Here is a 26,606-nt window from a genome sequence, read left to right on the forward strand (position 1 = left end):
GGATTGGAAAAGGGCACAGGTCATACCCGTTTTCAAGAAGGGACGTCGAACAGATGTGCAGAACTATAGACCAATATCTCTAACGCCGTTCAGTTGTAGAATTTTGGAACACACAGTATGTTCGAGTATAATGACTTTTATGGAGACTAGAAATCTACTCTATAGGAATCAGCATTGTGTGAAACCCAGCTCGCGCTATTCGTCCACGAGACTCAGAGGGCCATAGACACGGGTTCCCAGGTAGATGCCGTGTTTCTTGACTTCTGCAAGGCGTTCGATACAGTTCCCCACAGTCATTTAATGAACAAAGTAAGAGCATATGGACTATCAGACCAATTGTGTGATTGGATTGAAGAGTTCCTAGATAACAGAACGCAGCATGTCATTCTCAATGGAGAGAAGTCTTCTGAAGTAAGAGTGAGTTCAGGTGTGCCGCAGGGGAGTGTCATAGGTAACCGTTGCTATTCACAATATACATAAATGACATTGTGGATGACATCGGAAGTTCACTGAGGCTTTTTGCAAATGATGCTGTGGTGTATCGAGAGGTTGTAACAATGGAAAATTGTACTGAAATGCAGGAGGATCTGCAGCGAATTGACACATGGTGCAGGGAATGGCAATTGAATCTCAATGTAGACAAGTGTAATGTGCTGCGAATACATAGAAAGATAGTTCCCTTATCATTTAGCTACAATATAGCAGATCAGAAACTGGAAGCAGTTAACTCCATATATTATCTGGGAGTACGCATTAGGAGTGATTTAAAATGGAATGATCATATAAAGTTGATCGTCGGTAAAGCAGATGCCAGACTGAGATTAATTGGAAGAATCCTAAGGAAATGCAATCCGAAAACAAAGGAAGTAGGTTACAGTACGCTTGTTCGCCCACTGCTTGAATACTGCTCAGCAGTGTGGGATCCGTACCAGAAAGGGTTGATAGAAGAGATAGAGAGGATCCAACGGAGAGCAGCGCGCTTTGTTACAGGATCGTTTAGTAATCACGAAAGCGTTACGGAGATGATAAATAAACTCCAGTGGAAGACTGTGCAGGAGAGATGCTCAGTAGCTCGGTACGGGCTTTTGTTAAAGTTTAGAGAACATACCTTCACCGAAGAGTCAAACAGTATATTGCTCCTTCCTACGTACATCTCGTGAAGAGACCATGAGGATAAAATCAGAGAGATTAGAGCCCACGCAGCCGCATACCGACAATCCGTCTTTCCACGAACAATACGAGACTGGAATAGAAGGGAGAACCAATAGAGGTACTCAGGGTACCCTCCACCACACACCGTCAGGTGGCTTGCGGAGTATGGTTGTAGATGTAGATGTAGAATAGCCATTTCCCTGAGAAAACAAAAACTGTCACTTAGAAAATACAGAATGCTTGGGTCACAAAAGGTATTAAAACTTCACCCGAATAGATGAGGCTGCTGCACAGACTTAGCAAACTGGACAGCAGCAAATCCAAAGAGTTCAAGGTATACTATAAAAATTAAAAAACCACATACAGGAGAGTTATCAAATGGACTAAAAAAGCCCATAATGATAAAACAATTAGGTGCTCTTCCAACAAATGTAAGATCGTCTGGGGTATAGTAAATGAACAGACTAGTAGAAAATTAGAATAGATTAGTACTTGTTCCATAGATAATGAAGACGACACTTCGTAATGATGTGGAATGTGTCAGGTTAATAAAAGGTATCTACACAAGATATTACATTACACAAAATAATACATGACACTTAATATGTGTGTGTGGGGGGGGGGCGGGGGGGGGGGAGAGGGGGGTTGGGCAATTTGTCCACTTACGATACCAAAAAATTCATCTAATGAGTAGAAGGAGTTGCCATTAAGAAATTCTTTTAATTTCCTTTTAAATGGTTTATGGCTATCTGTCAGACTTTTGATGCTATTAGGTAAGTGACCAAAGACTTTTGTGGCAGCATAATTTACCCCCTTCTGAGCCAAAGTAAGATTTAACCTTCAGTAGTTTTCTTTTAATTGTCGTAGTGTGTGGCTTTTTGTGTGCGCTACTTTTTTACAGTTTTTATCTCCATTTTACAGTCGCCTTTTTTTTGTCTATTGCCTTCCCCATTTTTTATATCTATGTTCACAATATTCTCTCCTTTGTATATTTTTCAATGCCTTCTATTGTTTGTTCTATGTCTTTCGGCTGAAGAGCAGCGCATATGCTGCTGCCAGCCCGCCTCGATGGGGAATTGAAATACAATAAAGAAAAAAAAAAGTGCCTAGCGGTATACGGCGCTTAGGGACTGATGACCTTAGCAGTCCCATAAGATTTCACACGCATTTGAATATTTGAGAGGCTTGCAGTGATTAGAGTTGTTAGCAGCAGACACAGTGGCTGCGCCAAAGACTGAGTCGGCGTAGAGTTTTACAATCATTTATTGAAAATTCTTTCCAATTTCTCCCTCGTCGTCGCTCCCCAGCCCTGCGGATCCCTCCGCCTGGCTGCTGCTGTGTAGATTCTCCGACAATGCGCGCAACGCACGCCGCTGATCGCAGTCGGGATCCTCAGACCACCAGTGCTCCACTGAAGCCAGGACGCCCTGTGGTTGAGATAAACTCGTCGCCGCTCGGCGTCCCAGTACGGCACGCCCACGGAGCCGCGTCGCCGTGAGGTCAGCTGCCGACGCCTGCTGCACCGGCGGCTGGGAAGCCGTCAGTCACGATGTCCGCGAGGTCCCGTCATGGACGGACCACGGGCCGTGGGGCCGTTCCACATACTGCTCTATATCTCTTGAAAAAACTAAAATGTCATCCATGCATTTTTCGGTTTCAACCCGCGAAGGACTCCGTCCAACAACCTCTGAAATGTTGGTGGAGCGTTTTTTAGTCCAAACGGCATTCTTGTATACTCGAAGTGACCACAATGCGTCGTAAATGCTGTTTTTGGCCTGTTCTCCGAACATACTTCAATCTGGTGATAACCGCTTCCCAAATCCATTGTGGAGAAAAATTTACACTGCCCTAGGTTGTCTAACGTTTCTGTGATATTTGGAATCGGATATACGTCCACCACTGTCCGTTCATTCAAATGTCTGTAATCGCAACGAAAGCGAAATTTTTTTCGGCCCGTCCGGTGTCTTCTTCGGAACTAGGACCATGCTACTAGACCAAGGACTATTACTGTGCTGGATTACCCCATCTTCCAGTTTTTGGTCCATTAATTGCTTTACTACTGGTTGTAATTGTTTCGGTAGTCTGTATGGCTTACGATACACCGGAGGGTGATTCCCTGTAGGAATACGATGTAATCGGTATAGCAGGTAACATACCCTGTGCTTCAAAGAATGCTTTATACCCGAACGATCATTTCCTCTCAAATGATTTACCTTGTCACGAAGTGCAGACGTGCTGACGGTTTGCTTTACATCATAGTCTAGCCTCGAACTATCGATGTCATCTTCATCCATTAACTCTATTGTGGGTATTACTAATCCTTCGGCAGATCGACATCATCCCGCCCGAAGTTATCTAAACTCACCGGAACCATAAACTGCCCGTTTATGTCCGTTACCCGTGATACACTCCTACGAATAAAGCAATGCTTTTCGTCTAAAACCTCATTACTCGGTAGTGGCTCAACTAAGAATAACCCCTGCTGTGGCACATCGACATCCACCGGTACCCAGATCAATTTCTCTGTACCTGTTTCGCCGGCCGCGGTGGTCTAGCGGTTCAGGCGCTCAGTCCGGAACCGCGCGACTACTACGGTCGCAGGTTCGAATCCTGCCTCGGGCATGGATGTGTGTGATGTCCTTAGGTTAGTTAGGTTTAAGTAGTTCTAAGTTCTAGGGGACTGATGACCACAGATGTTAGGTCCCATAGTGCTCAGAGCCATTTGAACCATTTTTTTGTACCTGTTCGTACTTTGTCACACGAAATCACCATTAATGCACTTGTACGTAGTTTAGTTGGTATCACCTTAGCTATCGGTGCGCCTTGCGACTCTGAAACATTTGCAATGGCTGTACCCATTGAGAACAAGTTCCCATTTAGTTCCAGCGTATGTTGCGAAAGGTCAATTTTTGCGTGATGTTTAATCGGAAAGTCCAACTCAAGTATCGCTGAAAATCCCTGTACTGTGCCTAGTGCATCTGATTTTTTATCACCTACTGCGCGCAATCTGTATCTCGGAACTTCCAATCCTTTCTTACCCACGAGGTCCACACTGACAACTGACACATGAGCTCCAGTATCCACTAAAACTCTTCGGCACTTATGTTTTATCCAAACCATCAAACTACAATCCGCCTCTACGTGCACTCTCTGAGTACCACTTTTTGCTGGGAATGCCTCCCGACGGCAGGAACACTCCCTTTTTCGCTTAACAGTTTTTTACCTGCTGTATCATTAACCCGTTTCCTGGCTTTACACCGCCGTGCCTTATACCCTATTTTCTGAAAACTGAAAAACTGCGATTCCCGACATTGTCCCTTAAAATTACCTTGCTTCCCACAACGGTAACACTCTTTGAAAGACGAAAAAATTTCCTTATCATTGCGACTTCTAGTGGCGCTATCCACTTCCTGCAAATGAGTATCTACACGCAATGCTGCTGCTAAGTCACTTAGACTTTCCATCCGTATCCGGCGTGAAAAATCCGGCGAGACCCCTCGCAAAAATGCGTCTAAAGCTCTATTCTCTCCTTCTTTCAATAGAACTTCATTTGCTCTCGCACCTTGCGTTAACCCATACATGTGTGCATTCGTTCTCCTAATTCTGCTCGCATTCGGGAGGACGACGGTTCAATCCCGCATCCGGCCATTCTGATTTAGGTTTTCCGTGATTTCCCTAAATCACTCCAGGCAAATGCCGGGATGGTTCCTCTGAAAGGGCACGGCCAACATCCTTCCCTAATCCGATGAGACCGATGACCGCGCTGTCTGGTCTCCTTCCCCAAACAACCAACCAACCATCCTAATTCTGTCCGAAAATTCTTCTACCGTTTCACCCGTTTTTTGCATCGTCCTCCCCAATTTTTCTCAAAAAAATCCGGCACAGTTTCATTTCCTAAATCTTTGCAATGATCCCTCAGCCAACTCTGTGAACGTAGCAGCATCCTTTAACCCTTTGTGGTATGTCGCATAAGTCTTTGTGTCACCTACTAACCGTAACCTCGCCCTTTGCAAACACATTTCATCCAACCACTCACACAGTCTAGCCGTACTACATACGTCACCTATGAAAACATTCACATCCTCTGATGTTTTACCCGAGAAGGAAGGTATCAAATTAGCCGCTGAACAATCTGCCACACCGAAAAAGACAGTACCCTTGCATTCTACACTATCGCTTCCAGAGCCTGATTGAGTATTTTGCAACAATTGCTGCTCCATCCTCTGCATGTGCTGCTTTTGCAACTTACTTTCGTCAATCAGTTTCTTAACGTGCTCTGTCAATGCGACTACGGCGTCACTTGTCCCGGTTGCACGTGTCTCTGGCATTTTCCGTGTGGTATACCTCATCTCACAAAAATAAAACTGTGTTACCCAGAATTAAGTTCATTCCTAGCACGTCTAATGGCAAGCCATCTAGACTTACCACATTGCCCCGTTACATGACCATAGAAGCCACACACATCACAAGTGCTTCGTACAAATTTATCGCAAGTAGCGACATGACCTGTTAATTCACACACTACACATTTCGATGGTACTAAGTTAACGTGACTATCATTCCCACGAAACTGCGATAGGCCTACAGGGCTGCTAGGCCTTTCAAATGACAGTCTCACATCCCTTAACGTTACCCTCGACATGTCTAGCTACACAGAAAACATAGAGAGAAGGCAGTTGCTGGACTCACCCTATTCGGTGTTTCTCGGTTACTACGCACGGTGCTAGTCAAGTCGTGGCGTGGGTGCGCCTGACACCACTTGTTACGACTTCTGCACCACTTGTTAGCAGCAGACACAGTGTCTGCGCCAAAGACTGAGACGGCGTGGAGTTTTACAATTATTTATTGGACTTTCTTTACAATTTCTCCCTCGTGGTCGCTGCCCAGCCTTGCGGGTCCCTCCGCCTGGCTGCTGCTGTGTAGATTCTCTGACATTGCGCGCAACGCACGCCGCTGATCGCACTCGGGAGCCTCAGGCCACCAGTGCTCCGCTGAAGCCAGGATGCCCTGTGGTTGAGATGAACTCGTCGCCGCTCGGCGCCCCAGTACGGGCACGCCCACGGAGCCTACTGCACCGACGGCTGGGAAGCCGTCAATCACGATGTCCGCGAGGTCCCGTCATGGACGGACCACACGCCGTGAGGCTGACTTGCCGTGAGGTCCGGGCGTCGTCCCCGGCGGCGCCTGTGACCAAGGCCGCGCTGCGGCCGGTCCTGCTGGAAGTTATCGCTGTAGTTGGTTGGTTGGTTTGTGGGTTTAAGGGACCAGACAGCAACGGTCATCGGTCCCTGTCGCTGTAGTTAGTCAGCCATAGTGCCGACCGAACTCGGGCCGACCTCCGTAGCTGAAGTTGACATCTGGCGGCGAACGGATGACTCCTGCAAGCTGGAACAGATTTCCGGAATCGTCACCCACGAAAATTGAACATTCGGACATGAACCACGTCCGTCCTCAGATCCGAACTGCTTCCTAATGGCTTCTGTCTGTTGCTGCCTGCGCTCCACTATTTATATCCGGCAGGAGGACGTTTTTTACCCTCGGTGGTAGGTTTTTGTCAATACTCCTACAGTATATTGCAGCGTAACTTAGTGTGTTGGCCTCACTTCTCCTTACTCAGCACTCTCCAGGCTTCACTCGACGCTCGGTCTGTGTGATTCCTCGCGTCAGCCTGTTGGTAGACTGCCGCTGCCAGCAAGGCTATCTGTGCATGGTTACTTCGCAACGCCTCGGTCGCTGGCGTGCCTCCGTTTTACCATTCTCCACTGTGTGAAGGAACGCTCACTACATGTGCCAGCAACGTAGTAAAACATTGTCAGATACGGCAAGGTAGGCATTGGGCAGAAAGTCATTTTGCCAGTTAGGCAGTTTAGCTGGTTCTCTATATTTTGCTTTATCCACTACTGGCCATTAAAATTGCTACACCAAGAAGAAATGCAGATGATAAACGGGTATTCATTGGACAAAAGTGTTATACTAGAACTGACGTGTGATTATATTTTCACACAATTTGGGTGCATAGAACCTGAGAAATCAGTACCTAGAACAACCACCTCTGGCCGTGATAGCGGCCTTGATACGCCTGGCCATTGAGTCAAACAGAGCTTGATTGGCGTGTAGAGGTAAAGGTGCCCATGCAGCTTCAACACGATACCACAGTTCATCAATAGTAGTGACTGGTGTATTGTGACGAGCCAGTTGCTCGGCCACCATTGACCAGACGTTTTCAATTGGTGAGAGATCTGGAGAATGTGCTGGCCAGGGCAGCAGTCGAACACTTTCTGTATCCAGAAAGGCCCGTACAGGACCTGCAACATGCGGTGGTGCATTATCCTGCAGAAATGTAGGGTTTCGCAGGGATCGAATGAAGGGTAGAGCCACGGGTCGTAACACATCTGAAATGTAACGTCCACTGTTCAAAGTGTCATCAATCCGAAGAAGAGGTGACCGAGACATGTAACCAATGGCACCCCATACCATCATGCTAGGTGATACACCAGTATGGCGATGACGAATACACGCTTCCAATGTGCGTTCACCGTGATGTCGCCAAACACAGATGCAACCATCATGATGCTGTAAACAGAACCTGGATTCATCCGAAAAAATGACGTTTTGCCATTCGTGCACCCAGGTTTGTCGTTGAGTACACCATCACAGGCGCTCCTGTCTGTGATACAGTGTCAAGGGTAACCGCAGCCATGGTGTCCGAGCTGATAGTCCATGCTGCTGCAAACGTCGGCGTACTGTTAGTGCAGATAGTTGTTGTCTTGCAACCGTCCCCATCTGTTGACTCAGGGATCGAGACGTGGCTGCACGATCCGTTACAGCCATGCGGATAAGATGCCTGTCATCTCGACTCCTAGTGATGCGAGGCCGTTGGCATCCGGCACTGCGTTCCGTATTACCCTCCTGAACCCACCGATTCCATATTTGGCTAACAGTCATTGGATCTTCACCAACACGAGCAGCAATGTCGCGCTACGGTAAACCGCAATCGCGATAGGCTACAATCCGACCTTTATCAAATTCGGAAACGTGATGGTACGCATTTCTCCTCCTTACACGAGGCATCACAACAACGTTTCACCAGGCAACACCGGTCAACTGCTGTTTGTGTATGAGAAATCGGTTGGAAACTTTCCTCATGTCAGCACGTTGTAGGTGTCGCCACCGGCGCCAACCTTGTGTGAATGCTCTGAAAAGCTAATCATTTGCATATCACAGCAGGTTCTTCCTGTTGGTTAAATTTCGAGTCTGTAGCACGTCATCTTCGCGGTGTAGCAATTTTAATGGCCAGTAGTGTAAATTTCAAGCACCTCTAACAAATTAAGAGCACGGCCTGTTTTCACTCTGTGAAGTACACGCATACAATTCTCAATGCTCCCTGTGGAACGACCAGTATCAGATAAATGCTGTCCCAAAGCCGTTTTGTTTTTTGGCTGTGAGTGTTGTTTACGACTGGGCGCACACTGATCCAGCATTTCACCTAAAGCAAGTGTTGCGAAACAAAATGTTTTGCTGTGTACGAGCGCTCCATGTATTTCAATGTGAGCCCGCACACCGATCAAGCAAACGTTGCGAGGCGTTTCGCAACTGTGGTGTGGTTACTGTTAAGACCTTCGGTACACACACCATCAGATTATTTGACTTGTCGCTCTGACGAAGTAGGCGAGTGTCAGCTATATGTCTTGTGGTCTTATTGTGGCGTGTTTATCTTCTGCCGTTAGGTCAGACGATAGAAATGCCACTTGCACATTTAAGAGTAGGAGATTGACAGTGACCAACTTTAAATAGAACTTGATTAATTTTCACACACATTTATTAAAATAATAAAAAGCAGACACATTACGTAACTTGATTCTGGATGCTGTTTACAATTGACAATCTGAAGTTCCTTTGGTCTTGGTACGTTAATCTTATTCTTACATATCTCTAATACTTGACAAAGTGTCTATACATTTCTCTTCATGGCTATGTACAGGAATATGATAATCTTATTAGGCGCAGACTGAAACTTGACTATAGACTGGTACAGACTAATTCAGACTGGTGCAGACAAATGTAGACTGACTAATCAGAGGTCTGTACACTCATTATAATACCTCGCGCGTTCATGTATCACAGCGCGAGTTGATCCGCGAGGAGAAAAGGTTCTACGTTAGCAGCAATCTCATTGGCTGCGTTACGTATTAATACACAGATCGGCGGAAGCAGAATTTGGTCCGTCTCTATGGCAGCACCATCTCGCAGTGCGGAGATGGACGAGTGTTGCGCCTGCGCTGTTGTGCTTAGCAGGGCACACTCTAGCGGGAAAGTTGTGTACGCATTGACTATGCAGAACTATGTACACAACAGAAACACCTTGAAACATTTGAGCAGTTGCTCGATGCCTGCAACCGATACAGCATGATGCTTGTTTCAAGGAGCAAAACGTTCTGCGCATGCACCAACTCCCTTCCACTACCCACCGATACAGCTGTCACGCGCAGCTCTGACAGTTCAGAAGCGTCTGCCTTGTGTTTTCGGATCTGAGTTTTAGTCAAGTGTATTGTGTAATGACTGAAACAGCGGAAGATGGCGTGGTCGACGATACAGTTATCGATGATGATAACTTGTAGCCCTCGTGGAAACCAGACCTGAGTTGCACGTGATTACCAGGAAAGGTCACCACAAGCAGGACGTGATCACCAAAGCATGGCAACACACAGGTCAGGAAATGAAGATCTCAGGTAATAAATGTATAAATAAAAAACAAATTAATATAATTCGTGCAATTTTATCAAGAATGACCTTCATGAGTTATAAAAGTGTTCATATTTTGAAAACCTCTTCTTTCAATCGTTTTACAGCTTTAAACATAATGTTTTATAAAGCTTTAAACAAAAATATTTCAAAATTGATCGTAAATTACTATTTAGTAAGATAATAGGATAATAATTTAATCGTTATCATTACTTTTGTACATGAGTTCATTTCTACATTCAGGTCTGTACGTTAATAATTCTTCACAGATTAATTGATATCTTAATTACAGAAGCCCATCCTGTCTTGCAAAGGAACAGCACCTGTTGGGCAATTAAAAAACCGAATGTAGCTTTCTCTAACTTTGTACGCTGCTTTTGAGGCTCGTGTTCCAGCCTGCTGTGGTTCTTCATCAACCTCAACAATATGCATAAGCTCATCATGGGCTTCTGCTAGTTTTCCTTCCCTTTTTCTTATGGAATTGTGCAACACACAACAGTCTAATACAGTTTGTTTTCTGACATCTTGCTGAACGAGCATTGCTTGCTCACGAACTCTGAATTTTTTAACCATCATACCAAATGCGCATTGTACTATTCTGCAAGCTCTAGATAACCTGTAATTGCATATTTTTCTATCATTACTTAGAAGTGTTGATCTTGGAAATGCTTTCATCATATTGATAGCCAAACCATATGCATCATCAGCTACAAACACGTAAGGAAACGAAACGTTTTTGTTTGGGTACAATAATCGGGGTACAGGGAGATTTAACCTCTTGTCAACGCATCTCTGTCCAAAGCTCGAAGAGAGAAACACACCAGCATCATTGTTTCTACCCGGTGCTCCTACGCCAACTATCAAAAAGTTTCCTTCAGCATCTACCACTGCTTGTAGCACAATAGAGTGAAAGTTCTTGTAATTGTAGTAGGCTGATCCACAGTTCCATGGTCCCTCAATTCTTATATGTTTTCCATCTACTGCGCCACAGCAGTTTGGAAAATTCCACTAGCCTTCAAACCGTTCAGCTACCGACGCCTATTTTTCAGGTGTAGGCTCAGTCATCATATACAACGCTGACAGTACTTCCCAAATGTAAGTACATGTCTCAGCTACTACTTTTCCGACTGTCGTTGCACCAACACGAAGATTGTAATGGACGTATTGAAATCTATCCTCAGTAGCCAGAACCCTGAAAATACCAAATACCATTAGCATACAAATATTTTTTAACTTATTTTACTAATTTTTGTTGTTTTGTTTTAGGTAATGAGTGCAAGTCCAAATGGCACGTTCTGAGGTCCTCATACGCGAGATATCTGCGTGAGCTGAAAAAAATGCCAGTGGATCAGGTGGGAACAAGAAAAAGTGGTATTTGGCTGACGCAATGAGTTTTTTGCTTCCCTGCATTGGACATCCAAAAAGTACAACCAGCAATATTGTTCGAAGGCTAACAGATGTAGCAGCTGAGAAAGGGTCAGAAGAGGACTTGAAACAACCCACAACTGAGACAGATGTTGCCACAGTCGCTGGTACTTCATCTTCACTTACAGCAGCGGTCGAAATGAAACCAAGGGAAAAAAAAGGCTAAGGCACCAGCGAAGGTAGTGGATGAACCAATGGCTGCATATTTTAAATCGATCACTCAAAAAAATCATCTGAAGAACATCCTATGATGCTTTATTTTAGAGGTCTAATGCCTGAAATTGAAAAATTGTCTGGCACTTCTCAAAGACGTTTCAAAATGGATGTTAAAAACAGTTGAACTACTATCTTGATCAAGAAGAAGGGGTTTATTCAGGACAACCGAACGTTCCTCAAATTTCACCAGCACCAAATTTCTGCAGTTCTCATGGCAGAAACCGGTCAGGTGGTTCGACACCATCTCCAATATCTGCTCAAGACGAATATAATCTGTTACAGCTTGGTGACTATCATAATTCAAATAACCTTTTAAAGTTCAATAAAAAGTAACTCTTGCTTGAAAATATGTTTTGACATTTCGGTATAATGTAACAATTATATTTTGAATTTCCATTTCTTTCGTTTGGTATCAATTTTATTTTATAATTAATAAAATATGTTAATAAAACTTAAAGTTTTATTTCATTTTACCTAATGACATGTGTGATGGTATAAATAAGTAGCGCTTATTTATTATGTTCTATGAGCATGAGATTTAAGCCTAAAGACTTAAATTTATGTACCATATATTACAATATGAGCAACATATAGGAACGAAACTGTACAAAATAAATTCAACTATTTTCTTGATAAATGTAGAAAAGAAACGAATTTAGAATACGAAATAGCCGATTGATTTTATATGGATGTCCCATTTCTGTTACATAAATGAACTGTGAATTGCTGCCAAAAAGAAAAGAAAAATATCCCCATGACTGATTTAATAACGAAATATTGTATGTGGTCCGCCTCGGATTCTGAAGGGTAAGAAATGGTCCTCAGCAGTAACAAGGTTGAGAACCACTGGTATAGCTGTTCCACATTACAAAATATAATTATAAATTTTAATTATAAAGTTATTACGAGGCTAATTACGGCACTTACAAAGTTCATCAAGCGTCGTAGGTAACCACTGTGATAACTGCACATTTTACATAACCGTTTGAATCGTAATTGCAGTAAATTAAACTTACCCTAAAGTTATTAACAGTCGTTCTTCAGCAGGGATGCTGCATCTCCAATTAGTGTCCTTTTTGAAAATTTTGTCTCCGACGAGTTCCAACAACACTTCAAAACTATTGACACTCATTCTACAATAATTCTTAATGTCTCTCCTCTGATTGATCGGGTGAACCCAGTGTTTCCTTTCATTTGAGTCCAGCATTTGCAGAAACTGCCACAAAGCAATATCTACGTTGACTTCCTCGTCACACATGTTAATTGCGCCACTACTGGAGAAGAACAATACAAACAATATTACGTACTGTTGCTTGAAACAAAATATTACGTCCCGCACACTGGAGCAGCAAAGAAGCAAAACGCTTGCAGCAACACGTTGCGCAACATTTTGCTTCAGGTGAAATGCTGGACCTGTGTGTTCCCAGCCTAAAGAGGGAGCTGTGCCCCGCCGCCACTGTATGATGACACGGAGAGCCAATAGAGCTTAACATATGATGGTAACATGTGTAAAATATAAAATATAGGTCTAGCTGTAGATAAAATATTAAGGATTATATAAAGTGAGCAGGGTGCAGTAGTAATTATTGTACCCTGCCTCAAGTAATTAGCGGCATATGTAAACAACCAACAGAAAATTATTTCTGCCAATGAAAAACAATTACTACTACATCCTGACTGAATTAAATAATCCTTAATGTTGTATTTTATCAACATCTGGATCCATGTTTTGTCTTTTACATATGCTACCATCGTATATTATGCTCTATTGACTCTCAACTATTTCATGCAGAAGGCGAGGGGCGGAGCTTCGTGTGAGAGTTTTGACGCTATTTAGTAGCTACCAGTGTTGTCCTGTGAAACCAATGCTCCACCGTCATCTCTGCTCACCACTCACGATATATAAACATTTTGTTTTATGAAATGTAATTTTGACGCCTATTTCCCTCTAAAGAATATTAATGTTTAACGTTACAGAGACATATTCTGAAAATGCTTTTTGATTAAATCGAAATCAGTTACCATCTGAAATGTTGTTTTTAGTTTTCAATAAATCCTTGCGGCCAAGACTGATTAGCATTTCAGTTAATCTCGTAGATATGTTTGCAATGAGTCCGCCTGCTTAGCTGAGTGGTAACGTGTTTGCCTACCACGCAATGGGCCCGGGTTCGATTTCCAGCCACGATGGAGGTTTTCTCCACTCGTGGACTGGGTGTTTTCTTTTCCTCATCATCAACAACATGCAGAGCGCTCAATGTGGCTTCACCTGGAGTAAGATTTGCAACCTGGCACCCGAAGTTCCTGCATGGGGCCGCCCGGCCATCTGTGCCACACGATGATTTCATTTTTTTCGTTTGCAACGAAATCCACAAACAGAGTAATTCTTACCTCTGAAATACCTGCACCTGACATGTCTGTCCATGACATAATTTTCATGACCTGGTCGCCAGAGGGTCATTCCACGTCAGACCATCCAGAAATTTTACGAAATGACACCCATTATCAAGCAAATCTTGAAATTTTGAGTAGTGGAAGTTTACCTAGCTATATTCACATTTCCAAAATGTAAATGTTGCAGGTCATTTACTTTTACACTTATGATAAAAAGAAGTTGTACAGATTAAGGAATTCAGGCTTTCATAAACGAACTCCTCTATAATTTAAAAATGCAACAGTTCCTAAAGTTTTTGCAGTGGAAGCTTGAATTTCTTTTTTAGTTAAAGAGGAAGGTTTATATTTTTATAGTCATGATTCTTGTAGTGAATATCCATCAACTACATCTCAGAGAAAATTGTAAATAATTTCTTTTAAACAAAATCCATATATGAACATTATAATTTCTTTAAGGTATTGGCCCCTCATAAATACCTTTCAAAAATTTACAGTATTATTATAAATATTCCATTATGTCACACAAAAAGAATCTGTTTGTAGAAATAATGGGAAGTGTGAAAAACAATGTTATTGTAAAAGAAATATTGAAGTTGCTAATTCATGACTACCATGTTATCACAATTGCTGAAGTTGGCTACACTGGATTTCCTTAGGAACAAATCATAGCTGGTGTAGAGGTATGGAAACTGTCGGGATGCGCCGTATTAAAGGTTGTCCGAGTTTCCCAAGTGACTTATTATTTCCAGCTAAGTGCCCCCGTTCCTCTCAGTCTGGGTCACTGGGTCCTGCAATGCTGAGGACACCACTTCGCTGTCTGTGAAATGGCTTGGCGCGGAATGCCAGCCTCAGTGACTTGTGCAACGCTCTGCTGTGTGTTGGGCTTTTACAGCCATGGAGTTCTGACGATGTCTCAGCGGTCTCCATCCCTGCTGCCTCAGCGCCACCCACTGCAAGGCTGCCCGTGGCGTGCTTCCTCACAGATGCGGCTAAGATCGCGGCGACAACAAGCACGCATGATCCAGCATCAGAATCTGGAACCCTCGTCTCGGGATGCCTCCGGCGTGTGTTGGGAGCCAACAAGACTACCCACAGTAGGGAGCTGTGGTGTGGCCCGCCGCTGGCTGGCTGTGGACCCCACGTTGGCCTCAGAGTGTCGAACCAGCGACCTGCCGTGGACAGGAATGTTGGCGCCCCATCTCCTGCAGTGTGAAGCCAGTGGTGTGACATGCCCCGCTGTCCAGGAGAGCTGTCACACTTGGATGCCTTGCTAGTGAACCGGCGCTTATTTATACATGGCTGTGCACCTCTGTTTTGCTAATGGACTGCTACGAGTCATGCACTCATAACACCTGGGTTGGTCCAGAGGGCCCCTTCTGCCTGTAACTTGGGCCATACTAACCACTGTGTTTACTCTTTTATCGGCTCTACGGCCCTGTGGCCTCCATTCTACTTCACAACCGCTGGTAGTGTAACTTATTGTCAACAGGCCTGCACCTGGCTGTAACTTGTGTACCCAGAAATATTGCACTGAAGCTAACCTTTTCCCCTCTTAAACGGTGATGCCACTACACTGAGAAGACTGTTTTATTGCCACAACATGTATTGCATCATCCATTTCCTTTCCTTTGAGTCAACTGTTATGATGTAACGGGCGAGTTGTGGTGCCCTGAAAATATTTTAAGTTCAGAGTTGGCGTGGCCTCACAGGCCACTCGGCAAACTGGGGCTCGTCAGCAACTGCTTGGTGACCAACATTAGCTGGAGCAAGAGGGGCAGCCCCAGCACGGGGTCCAGTTCGACAGTGTAGCTGGGAATTCCATGTTGACACTGTGTCGATGACTGTAATATGTGGCGATGAAGGAGATTTGTACGCCGGGAATGCGAAAGATGGCGGACTTTGTGAAACCATAACGGCAGACATTTCACAGTTCATGTAGAAATTAATAATAGCAAGACAATTCATGATACCTTAAAAAGAAACATGTACATTACTATTATTTGCTCGACAATTCTGGTGGTGTAATCAGGTTTTCAATACCATTATTAGTTTAAAGTTTAGTACCTGACTGTTAATTATATAAGTAACACATAGCAACGAGTTTCCAAAACCTAAACGGTTCATCCGGTTTTGTCGATTGATGTGTCTTTAGAAATCTATTAGTGTAAACCTAAATTGGTATGAATTACAGGCATGTAACTTGAATAGTAAATGAATTATTGGATGTCAAAGTGGCCAATTACTATTGATCGCATCAGGCCAGAAGTACTCCACAGTTACACAGAAAAACGGTAGCAGCATGCTTATAAATATATCTATTCATCTGTGTCTTTGTTTATATCCCATATATACTATTCACGAACAAATTGGTCAAATATTTACTGTGTTTTAGAGAGCACAGAGACATTAGGCTACTGGCCTACTTTTGTTTCTGTTCCTTTGATATATGTTTATTTGATTTGTTTATGTATTTAATAATGTGTGTTAGAGCGTGTTTATGCTCCATCCATAGGAATATTTATTTAATTTCAAGTTACTTAAATGTAAATCCAGTATTTCGTGTGTATTTCAATATGTTTGTGAGTGTGCGTTGGCTTGGAGATGTGGCGGGACCACTCTAGCAAATCACAGCGCTTGTTACTACGGTAGGAAACTACCAAAGTCAATGGAGAGACTGTAAGGAAGTGGGGGAGGAGAATTGGGTCGCACAGGACACGACAGGGGTGCTGGATGGGGAGGCGTGACGGACGGTCTCAGGAAATACTTCTAGAGTATTGAGCAGTTTGCGCATGGTCGCGGGAGATAGAAATAATTTGTAGTGCCGACATGTGCACTTGTGAGATTTCCGTGGCTTCTGCAGTGAAGACGTTGTATGCGTTTAGAAGTGAATATCTCGCGAGCTATGTTGTTGTTCATAACTAATTACGTGAAGTGGGAATCTATTGTTTCCCTGTAATTCAACTTATATTTTATTCAATTTCTGGACCAACAACAATAAGTGTTTTACAGTAATAAATGTCATTCTTAAAGGTACTTCTGATATTTTACTCATCATTTAAAGTTGTTAAAATAGTACCTGAAGACTTTATTTAATCACAATCTTTCATTTATAAATTTCTATGTTACATTCAAAATTCGCAATTTCCAAGTGATAGGAACTTTCGACCATCCGATTCATGTGTATGATTTACGGTCGCTGCACGACCTGGGAACCACATGGAGCCCACCATTCATGTGTATGCTCATACTGTATACTGTAGACTCAGCAGTATTTGGCTTGTAATGCGGCAACTACGTATCCCAGCCCCTAGACAACGAAACCAGCCAAAACTTTCAATATTTCAACTCTGAGCCTGAGGGAACGTAGTTGATGGTCAAATTTTTATACGAAAGCCCGCAGTGTTCACTGAGCATGCAGTTCTGAGCTCTTGTACTGAGTTGTACCTAGAGTCAATTATTGGTTAAAAATTCAGTTGTTGCAGTTTTTAACTGTTCATTCCAAAAGAAAAGTAAGTCCCCTCATGTTACAATAATAACATGAAATACTTTTGTAATGAAAGAATGGTATGGAACGATTTTTCATTGTTTAAGTACTTTTTAGGTTGCATCAATCATCTTTTGAATTATTTGCGACAAATATTGGTCTTATGAATGAATCAGTATGGAAAGTACAAGTAGACAGTGTTTTCTTGGACAGTTTCTGCAAGATATATATGATTATGCCCTAACTTGTGTGAATGAACTTTTATTATAGCGAAGCAACAGTCATTCATAATGTGATTTAACTGTTTCATGGTTTTGTGTTAAACACAAAGACAGGTACTTGCGCTGATTATCTCTATATCTGAAAATTTTCTGTGATGCCCTCAAGCGCCATAAACGATCTGTTTCGCCTGGATTGAGTAAAATTAGTTTAGGAAAGGTAAAGACCTTCAAAATGGGAGGCTTCAGCGTTATTCATGGGGAGAAAATGTGCCCAACCTGTATCAATCTTATTAATGAAAAACAAGCAAGTGACATCTATCTCCAGAGTATATAAATGAAAGTAATGTGAAAGTGCAGACTCCTGAAAAATCTGTGCTCAATACTAGCTTAACTATATTATGAGTATGTCCTGCAAAGCTGCATTCAGTTGCTCAGAATAGTCGGTATGCAACAGACAAACGAGAATTGGAATCAGCAGTTGGGGCTCTGAAAACTAAAATTTCACCTACATATCAAGTTGAGCTGGCCGCTGATGCAAGCATTATCCCTGACAGTGATTTAACAGAACTGGAAGAAAAGGCAGAACATCATGATGAACTCTTGGACAAAATCAAACAGAAAATTGATTATGCAAATAATGGTGAAAAAAATCAGTTACTCTTGTGCCACCAACTTGGTCTCGACAGAAATGCAGTTCCAAATTTCAGGTTTCTGAATATTTGGTACGACAAGCAAGAGCTCTTTTAATGTAGAAGGATATTTTATCGATGGCTGAGCAGAAAAGAGGAAAGACATTGCCACATGATACAGTGCAAAAAGTGAAGAGTTTTTATTTGGATGACGAAAACACAAGAATAATGCCTGGGAAGAAACACAAAGTGAGCACCAGCAAAAATACCTATGAACAAAAGCGTCTTGTCTTAAGTAATTTAACTAAACTGTATTCTCTCTATAAAAAGTATCCTCAAAATAAAGTAGGATTCTCAAAATTTGCTTCTCTTCGACCAAAACAGTGAATACTTGCAGGATCATCAGGAACACATACCATATGAGTGTGTGTTTACCACCAAAACGTTAAATTGCTTCTAAATTCCATTTCTATTAAAGAAACATACCAAGATCTAATTAAAATATTAACATGTGACATAAATAACCGAGCCTGTATGCTTCGTCTGTGTGAAAAAAGCCCCACTAGTTCATTGCTTCAAATCCATTTAGAAAATGAAATAGAAGTCTATGATCCTGATGAGATGGTTCAGTACAGTCAAAGAGTATCAACTGATAGAATGACTTTAAGTGTTCAAATCACTTCTCTATCAGAATTCTGTGACACACTAATTAAGAAAATTGAAAAACTTACTCCATACTCTTTTATTTCTGAATCACAATCTGATTATCTGAAAATGAAAAAGGAAACACTTGATGAAGGATCAGTGTTAAATTTAATGGATTTCAGTGAAAATCTCAATTTTGTTTTCAAGATAAGTACAGGGGTATCATTGGAACAATGGCAGCTGCACTCTTCGCACTGTCCTTATATGTTACAAAAAGGACAAACAGTTGCATGCAAAAAGTATTTGTATTGTTTGTGATGATCCAGAACACGATGTTGCCTTGGTGTATCAGACTCAGAAGACGCTACTGATTTTTTTTTTTTTTTAATTTCCAGTAATTCATCTTGTGTATGTTGAATATTTCACTGATGGTTGTGCTGCACAGTATAATAACTGTAAGAATTTCAGAAATACCTGCTACCATGAACACGACTTCAACATAAAGTGCAGCTGGTCCTTTTTTGCTACCAGCCATAGCAAATCTCTGTGATGGTACTGGTGGCACTGTTAAAAGACTTGTCGCGAAAACAAATTTGCAAAGAGTTTATAAAAATCAAATACTTACTGCTTCACATGTATTTGAATTCTGTCTCGAGAAACTGCAAGGCATTTCAGTTCTCTTTGTTTCAAAAGATGAAATGGTGCAAGTCAGATAATATCTTTCTCAGCGCTTCACAAGTGCAAACACAATTCCTGGAGCACGATCTATGCATCACATTGTACCAATATCATCAACCAGGATTGGAGCAAAAAGGCTGAACTGTGATACGGATTTTAGTATCGTGCATGATTTCTCAGATGCACTTCCGCCACTAATGCCAGAATACACTGTGCAGCTCAACTGCTGTGTAGCATGTGCATATGACTCTTCTTGTTGAGAAGTTGATTTGTCAAGAAGGAGATGTTACAGTAAGTTTCATGCACCCTCATGGACCATCCCCGTCCTTCTATTTGCCTGATAATGATGTCTCTGATGTTTCTTTCTCTCATATTCTGTGTGAAGTTGATATCACCACAGCAACAGGTCATACTTATTCTCTGAGCAAAGAGTTCTCAAAGTTGGTGGAGTAAAAGTGGTTCTCATACAAAGTGTCTCGTCATATGTATAGTTTCGAATCAACTTGAATGCAGACTGCAGCACCAACACTTTGTGCAGTGTTGACAATACTAGATTCTGACAAAATGCTTAAATATTATAAACAAAATGCTATGTATTTTGACACTGAGTTAATTTGGTTATGCTAGAGGTAAGAAAATGTTGATATGTCATGTGACATACAAGTTGCCCTATATTTTGTAATGTGTAATTTTGTTTCAAATATTGCTATTTTTGATCAATTTTGATATTGTTATGTGCACTTATGTTGTTAATGTCTCTTGGGTAGTAATTGTATTTCTCTCCAGTGCCATTCATTTCTCAAAACTGTTTTTTGTCTGATGAAACCTTAATATTTGTAGATCACTTTCTAATTTTTTCAGTGTTTTCCAGAGGGGGGAAATTGCCCAAAATATTTTTTCTAATTTAACAATAAATTTAAATAAAATTCATTTACAAAAATTTAACTGGACAATTCTAACATGTCTCCAGAAACTACATGTCCGCGAGGATATGCAGGCAAAAAACTGTCAGCATACCATTTTTTTAAAAAAACTGCAGCCAGTTTTCAAATTTTTACAGTTTGCTTTGAAGTAACGCACTGCATCAAACTTTCAGCAGTTGCTACCAACAGAATGTATATAAAGCAATAAAAATTGGCAAAGTTCATGATATTAGTCACTTAAGCAGTACACAAAATCTCAGTTCACAACTAGATAATGGGTGTCATGGCCTGGATGACTTGACATGGAATGAACCTAGAATGTTCCAGAAAGAAACCACAAGTGATCACATACCGAGACTTCAAACGCATTGATTTATTTCAACTTGCTACTGAAGGGCAAGAAATAGTTTGGGGAACGATCCTATTCACTTCTTGCACACAAAAGAAAACCTTAATGGACTTATGAACGAACTTACTCAACTATATGGCAACTATTCTCCCTTAAAGACCAGTAAAGCAAGAAGGTAACCTCACCTTGACTAACTGAAAAACTGAAATAGCTCATGAATCTCAAAGACGCTGCATAGCAGGCATACAAACTACCTACCACACCTCCTGAAAATCATATTGTTTACAAGCAAAAGCAGAACACAGTCAGTCAAGTTGTGCGAAATGCAATCCTCAGGCATGCCCACACATTAACCGACAACAGAAACAGACCATCTGTTCTGTGGAAAAATCCAGGTCCCCTTGGTACAGACAAAGTAAAAGCTGCAGCTGATCCAATTGTCCCAGCTGAAGAACCGAGCTAGTACTTCACAAAACCTACAGCCACAACTGAACCACGAACGAAACAAGGACTCTCTGATTACTCCATGGGGGTAAGTGATTGAAGTCACGAAAAATTTTGTCTAAAGCATATTACTTGCAATACCATCAAAAAAAGCATCATGCATATTAGATCAGCATCTACTGGACACGATTGCATCACAGTCCACAGGATGAAGATTATTATCCACCCACTACTGCCCATTATAAATGGTATCTTCACCCACTCCTTAATCACAAGCATTTTCCCTGAGGCCCAGAAACAGGGACTAGTTAAGCCACTACCTAAAAAGGACATTGTCACAGCACCCTCTGGTTACCGACCTATTTGCAGTCTTCCTGCGCTGTCCAATGCCTTAAAATATGCAGTCCACGACCAGCCAACAAACTGCCTAAACGCAGACAACCCACAAGACAAAACCGAATTAGATATCTGTAAACATCTTAACACAGATTTTGCCTAAATAAAGGTAACAGATGACCTGAAGCTTGGCACAGATGCGCAAGAGGCGACTATCATGTATTTCTTCAGCAAAACTTTTGACACTCTCGACTTCGACATTTTCCTTGCCAAACTTAGCAACCTAAATCTTTCATCAAGTGCAGTGCAATTTTTTCGCTCATATCTGACATCTCGCCAGTAATGTATCATGTCTGGTACCATAAAGACCCAATGGAGGCAGATACTATCAGGCTTCCCTCATGGTTTGGCATTAGGTCATATACTCTTTTCGTTGTGTGTCAATGATGTGTCATCTAATTTGTCCTGCTGCGAATACCACATGTACAGTGATGACTGCCAGTTGTATCTAAGAGAAAAACCGATAAACCTGAAGACAGCTATCAAGAATCTCAGTACCGAGCTGTGTGCACTATCAAAATGGACGCTGGATATAGGATTAAACCTCAAGCCATCCAAAACCGAAGTGGTACTGGTTGATCATTCTACGTGCATTAGCCGAAATTATGTGGAATCTCTACCATGTTTAACCATAAATGGGACAAATATCAACTTCTCCCCTTCAACAAAAAGTCTAGGAGTAATAGTAGTTGAAAATCTAAGTTGGGCTGCTTACTTAACTGCAATGTGCAATGTACAAGAAGGCACTGGCCTGTCTCCATGCCCTACAAAAATATGGGAAGCTTTTTCCTCTTGATCTGGTAAAGAAACTTGTGCACACTTATACATCCAGTTACTGATTAGAGCGATGTTATCACGGAACGACTTTCTCAGGAAACCTCACGGTGCCTGGAACTAGTTATGAATGACTGTGTTTTTTACATCTGTGATGTTTGACACCGATTACATTTGACAATCAAATCCACAGCAATCCTGACTCTGTGCTTTCAAGTGCAGAGATTTCCATGCCCTCTGTCTTCTCAACTGTGCTATGAACAAACATTGTCTCCCTATCTTTCTTCTACCATTTCGCTCTTGTCTGAACAACACGGCAGAAACACATATTCTCATAAGAGCAAAATCCTTTCTGTCCCACTTCATTGTTCAGCCACTTTCTCTAAGTCCTTCTCAGTAGGAGGAATTCTACATTGCAATAATCCCCTGCATTATGCTAGAGAACTAAATAACATCTCCAGCTTAAGAAAACAGTTAATGATGTATCTACTAAAGCAACAATAACGATTACCATTGTCCCTGTAGGTACTTGTTACACCTGATAATCAAATTTTCCAATCAGATCTTCCTCACTTCCAAGTATTCTTGCCTGGGTACACTTATAAACTCTTTATCCACACGTCAAAAAAGTTTTGCATCACCACAGTTCCCAGAACTCCTGAAGATAGACGTTGACTGTGGATATTGTATCACAGACACAGTCCCTTTGGCTGTTCAGAGATGTCACTAAACCCGCCCAAAGATGTAAACAACCATGCATGAGCAGCTCCTATTAGACGGAGGGGGTTCGACAGATCATCAGTTCCAGTCATTCCACCAGGAAGGAGGTACACGGCTCGTGTTGTCTGTAGTTCAACCATGCCTAGACGGTCAATGCCGCGGTTCGATCGCGTCCGCATTGTTACTTTGTGCCAGGAAGGGCTCTCAACAAGGGAAATGTCCAGGTGTCTCGGAGTGAACAAAAGCGATGTTGTTCAGACATGGAGGAGATACAGAGAGAAAGTAACTGTCGATGACATGCCTCGCTCAGGTCGCCAAAATGCTACTACTGCAGTGGATGACCGCTACCTACGGATTATGGCTCGGAGGAACCCTGACAGCAACGCCACCATGTTGCATAATGCTTTTCGTGCAGCCACAGGTTGTCGTGTTACGACTCAAACTGTGCGCAATACGCTGCATGATGCGCAACTTCACTCCCGACGTCCATGGCTAGGTCCGTCTCTGCAACCACGAAACCATGCAGCGCGGTACAGCTGGGCCCAACAACATGCCGAATGGACCGCTCAAGATTGGCATCACATTCTCATCACCGATGAGTGTCGCATATGCCTTCAACCAGACAATCGTCGGAGACGTGTTTGGAGGCAACCCGGTCAGGCCGAACGCCTTGGACACACTGTCCAGTGAGTGCTGCAAGGTGGAGGTGCCCTGCTGTTTTGGGGTGGCGTTATGTGGGACCGACGTACTCCGCTGGTGGTCATGGGAGGCGCCGTAACGGCTGTAAGTGAATGCCATCGTCCGACCGATAGTGCAACCATATCGGCAGCATATTGGCGGGACATTCGTCTTCATGAACGACAATTCGCGCCACCATCGTGCACATCTTGTGAATGACTTCCTTCAGGATAACGACATCGCTCCGCTGGAGTGTCCAGCATGTTCTCCAGACATGTACCATATCGAACATGCCTGGGATAGATTGAAAAGAGCTGTTTATGGACGACGTGACCCACCATCCACTCTGAGGGATCTGCGCCGAATCGCCGTTGAGGAGTAGCACAATCAGGACCAACAGTACCTTGATGAACTTGTGGATGGTATGCCACGACGAATACAAGCATGCATCAGTGCAAGAGGACGTGCTGCTGGGTATTAGAGGTACCCGTGTGTACAGCAATCTGGGCCACCACCACTGACGGTCTCGCTGTATGGTGGTACAACACGCAATGTGTTTTTTCATTGGTAATAAAAAGGTTGGAAATAATATTTATGTTGATCTCTATTCCAATTTTCTGTACAGGTTCCGGAACTCTCGGAATCGATGTGATGCAATACTTTTTTTTGATTTGTTATATCTCCCACCATCATTACTGTTATTATTGTCATTATTATTATTATATTATTATTACTGTCCTTATTTTCGCTATTAGTGGTAGCAGCAGCAGCAGTAGAAATACTGCCAGTATTAACTTTATTAATTCATAGTCAGTAATATTTACTCTCATTGTAGCTATAGATACCGAAATCATTTTAATATAGTTGTCGTATTAAAATTGTCATTTCTAAGGTAACTATGGTGTAAAAAAAGTGCTTTACGTGTGAAATCCTGGTATGATGTAAGAGATGGGTAGTAGGACTGGATATTGCGGGTGAGTGGTGGACGTAGGTGACTACTGTGCTATAGAAATTGGAGTAACGATTTTGGACTGGGAGGTGGTGGGGCAAATCATGTTTAATTGTGGCAGCCATATTGGTCACAAAATATAGCAATAAGGATCCGTGGGTGATAAATTGCAGCTGTAAGGATGTTGTTGTTATGGTCTTTGGTCGAAAGACTGGTTGGATCCAGCTTTCCGTGCGACTCTACCCTTCGCGAGCCTCTTCATCTCCGAATAACTACTGCAACTTACATCTTTCTGAATCTGCTTACTGCATTCATCTTTTGGTCTGCCTCTACGATTTTTACTCGCCACACTTCCTTCCAGTACTAAATTGGTGATCTCTTAATGTCTCAGAATGTGTCCAATCAATTGATCTTTTGTCAAGTTGTGCCATGAATTTCCTGTCTTCCCAATTCTATTCAGTACTTTCTCATTAGTTATGTGATTGACTCACCTAATATTCAGAATTCTTCTGTAACACTACATTTCGAAAACTTCTATTCTTTTTTATCTTAACTGTTTATCAACCGTGTCTCAGTTTAATACATGGCTACACTCCAGACAAATACCACCAGAAAAGACTTCCTAACATTTAAATCCATACTTCATGTTAACAGACTTCTCCTCTTCAGAAATGATTTTCTTGCCATTGACTATCTACATTTTAGATCCTCTAGTTGAGCTACCATCAGTTATTTTGCTGCCCAAATAGCGGAATTCATCTACTACTGTAAGTGCCTCGTTTCCCAGTCCCATTTCCTTAGCACTATCTGATGTAATTCGACTACATCCCAATAACCTTGTTTTGCTTTTGTTGGTGTTCATCTTATATCCTCCTTTCGAGACACTGTCCATTCCATTCAATTGTTCTTCCAATTCCTTTGTTGTCTCTGACAGAATTACGCTGTCATTGGCAAACCTCAAAGTTTTTATTTCTTCTCTTTGAACTTTAATTTCAACTCTAAGTTTTTCTTTTAATTTCCTTTACTGCTTGTTCAATGTATATATTGAATAACATCATGGATACTCTACAACCCTGTATCACTCGCTTTTCAAGCACTGCCTACCTTTCACGCCACTCTCCTCTTATAACTGCCATCTGCTTTCTGTACACGTTGTAAATTGCCTTTGGCACCCTGTGTTTTACCCTTGCTACCTCCAGAATTTGAATGAAAATATTCCACTCAACACTGTCAGAAGCTTTCTCTAAGTCTACACGTGCTATAAATGCAGTTTTGCCTTTCCTTAATCTATCTTCTAAGGTAAGTCGTAGGATGAGTATTGCCTTGCGTGTTCCTACATTTACCTGCAATCTGAACTGATCTTCCCTGAGCTCGGCTACTAGCAGTTCTTCCATTCTTCTGCAAAGAATTCGTGTTAGTATATGCAACCATGACTTATTAAATTGATAGTTCGCTAATGTCAGCAACTGCTTTCTTTGGAATTGGAATTATTACATTCTTCCTCAAGTCTGAGGGTATTTCGCTTGTCTCATACATCTTGCACATCATATGGAAGAGTTTTGTCATGGCTGGCTGTCTCGAGGCTATCGGTAGTTCAGACGGAACAAGATATAACCCCAGGGGCCTTGTTTCGACTTAGATATTTCAGAGCTTTGTCAAATTCTCTCGCAGTATCATGTCTCCCATCTCATCTTCATCTATGTCCACTTCCCTTTCTATAATGTTGCTTCCAAGTTAATCTTCATTATATAGAGCCTCAATATACTTTTCCATGTTACAGCTTTCCCTTC

General features: G+C 42.2%; 1 protein-coding gene across 1 annotated transcript in view; it reads left to right on the forward strand.

The window, feature by feature from the left end:
- LOC126469662 (uncharacterized) overlaps window positions 1-11,365 on the forward strand; it is a 436,607-nt gene extending 425,242 nt beyond the window's left edge. The window contains exon 4 of the transcript XR_007586038.1: window positions 11,161-11,365. The gene's annotated coding sequence lies outside the window, so the exon portion shown is untranslated. The remainder of the gene's footprint in view (window positions 1-11,160) is intronic.
- The last annotated feature ends 15,241 nt before the right edge of the window (window positions 11,366-26,606 follow it).

Source organism: Schistocerca serialis, chromosome 3 (genome assembly GCF_023864345.2).
Source record: "Schistocerca serialis cubense isolate TAMUIC-IGC-003099 chromosome 3, iqSchSeri2.2, whole genome shotgun sequence".
Taxonomy (NCBI): Eukaryota; Metazoa; Arthropoda; class Insecta; order Orthoptera; family Acrididae; genus Schistocerca; species Schistocerca serialis.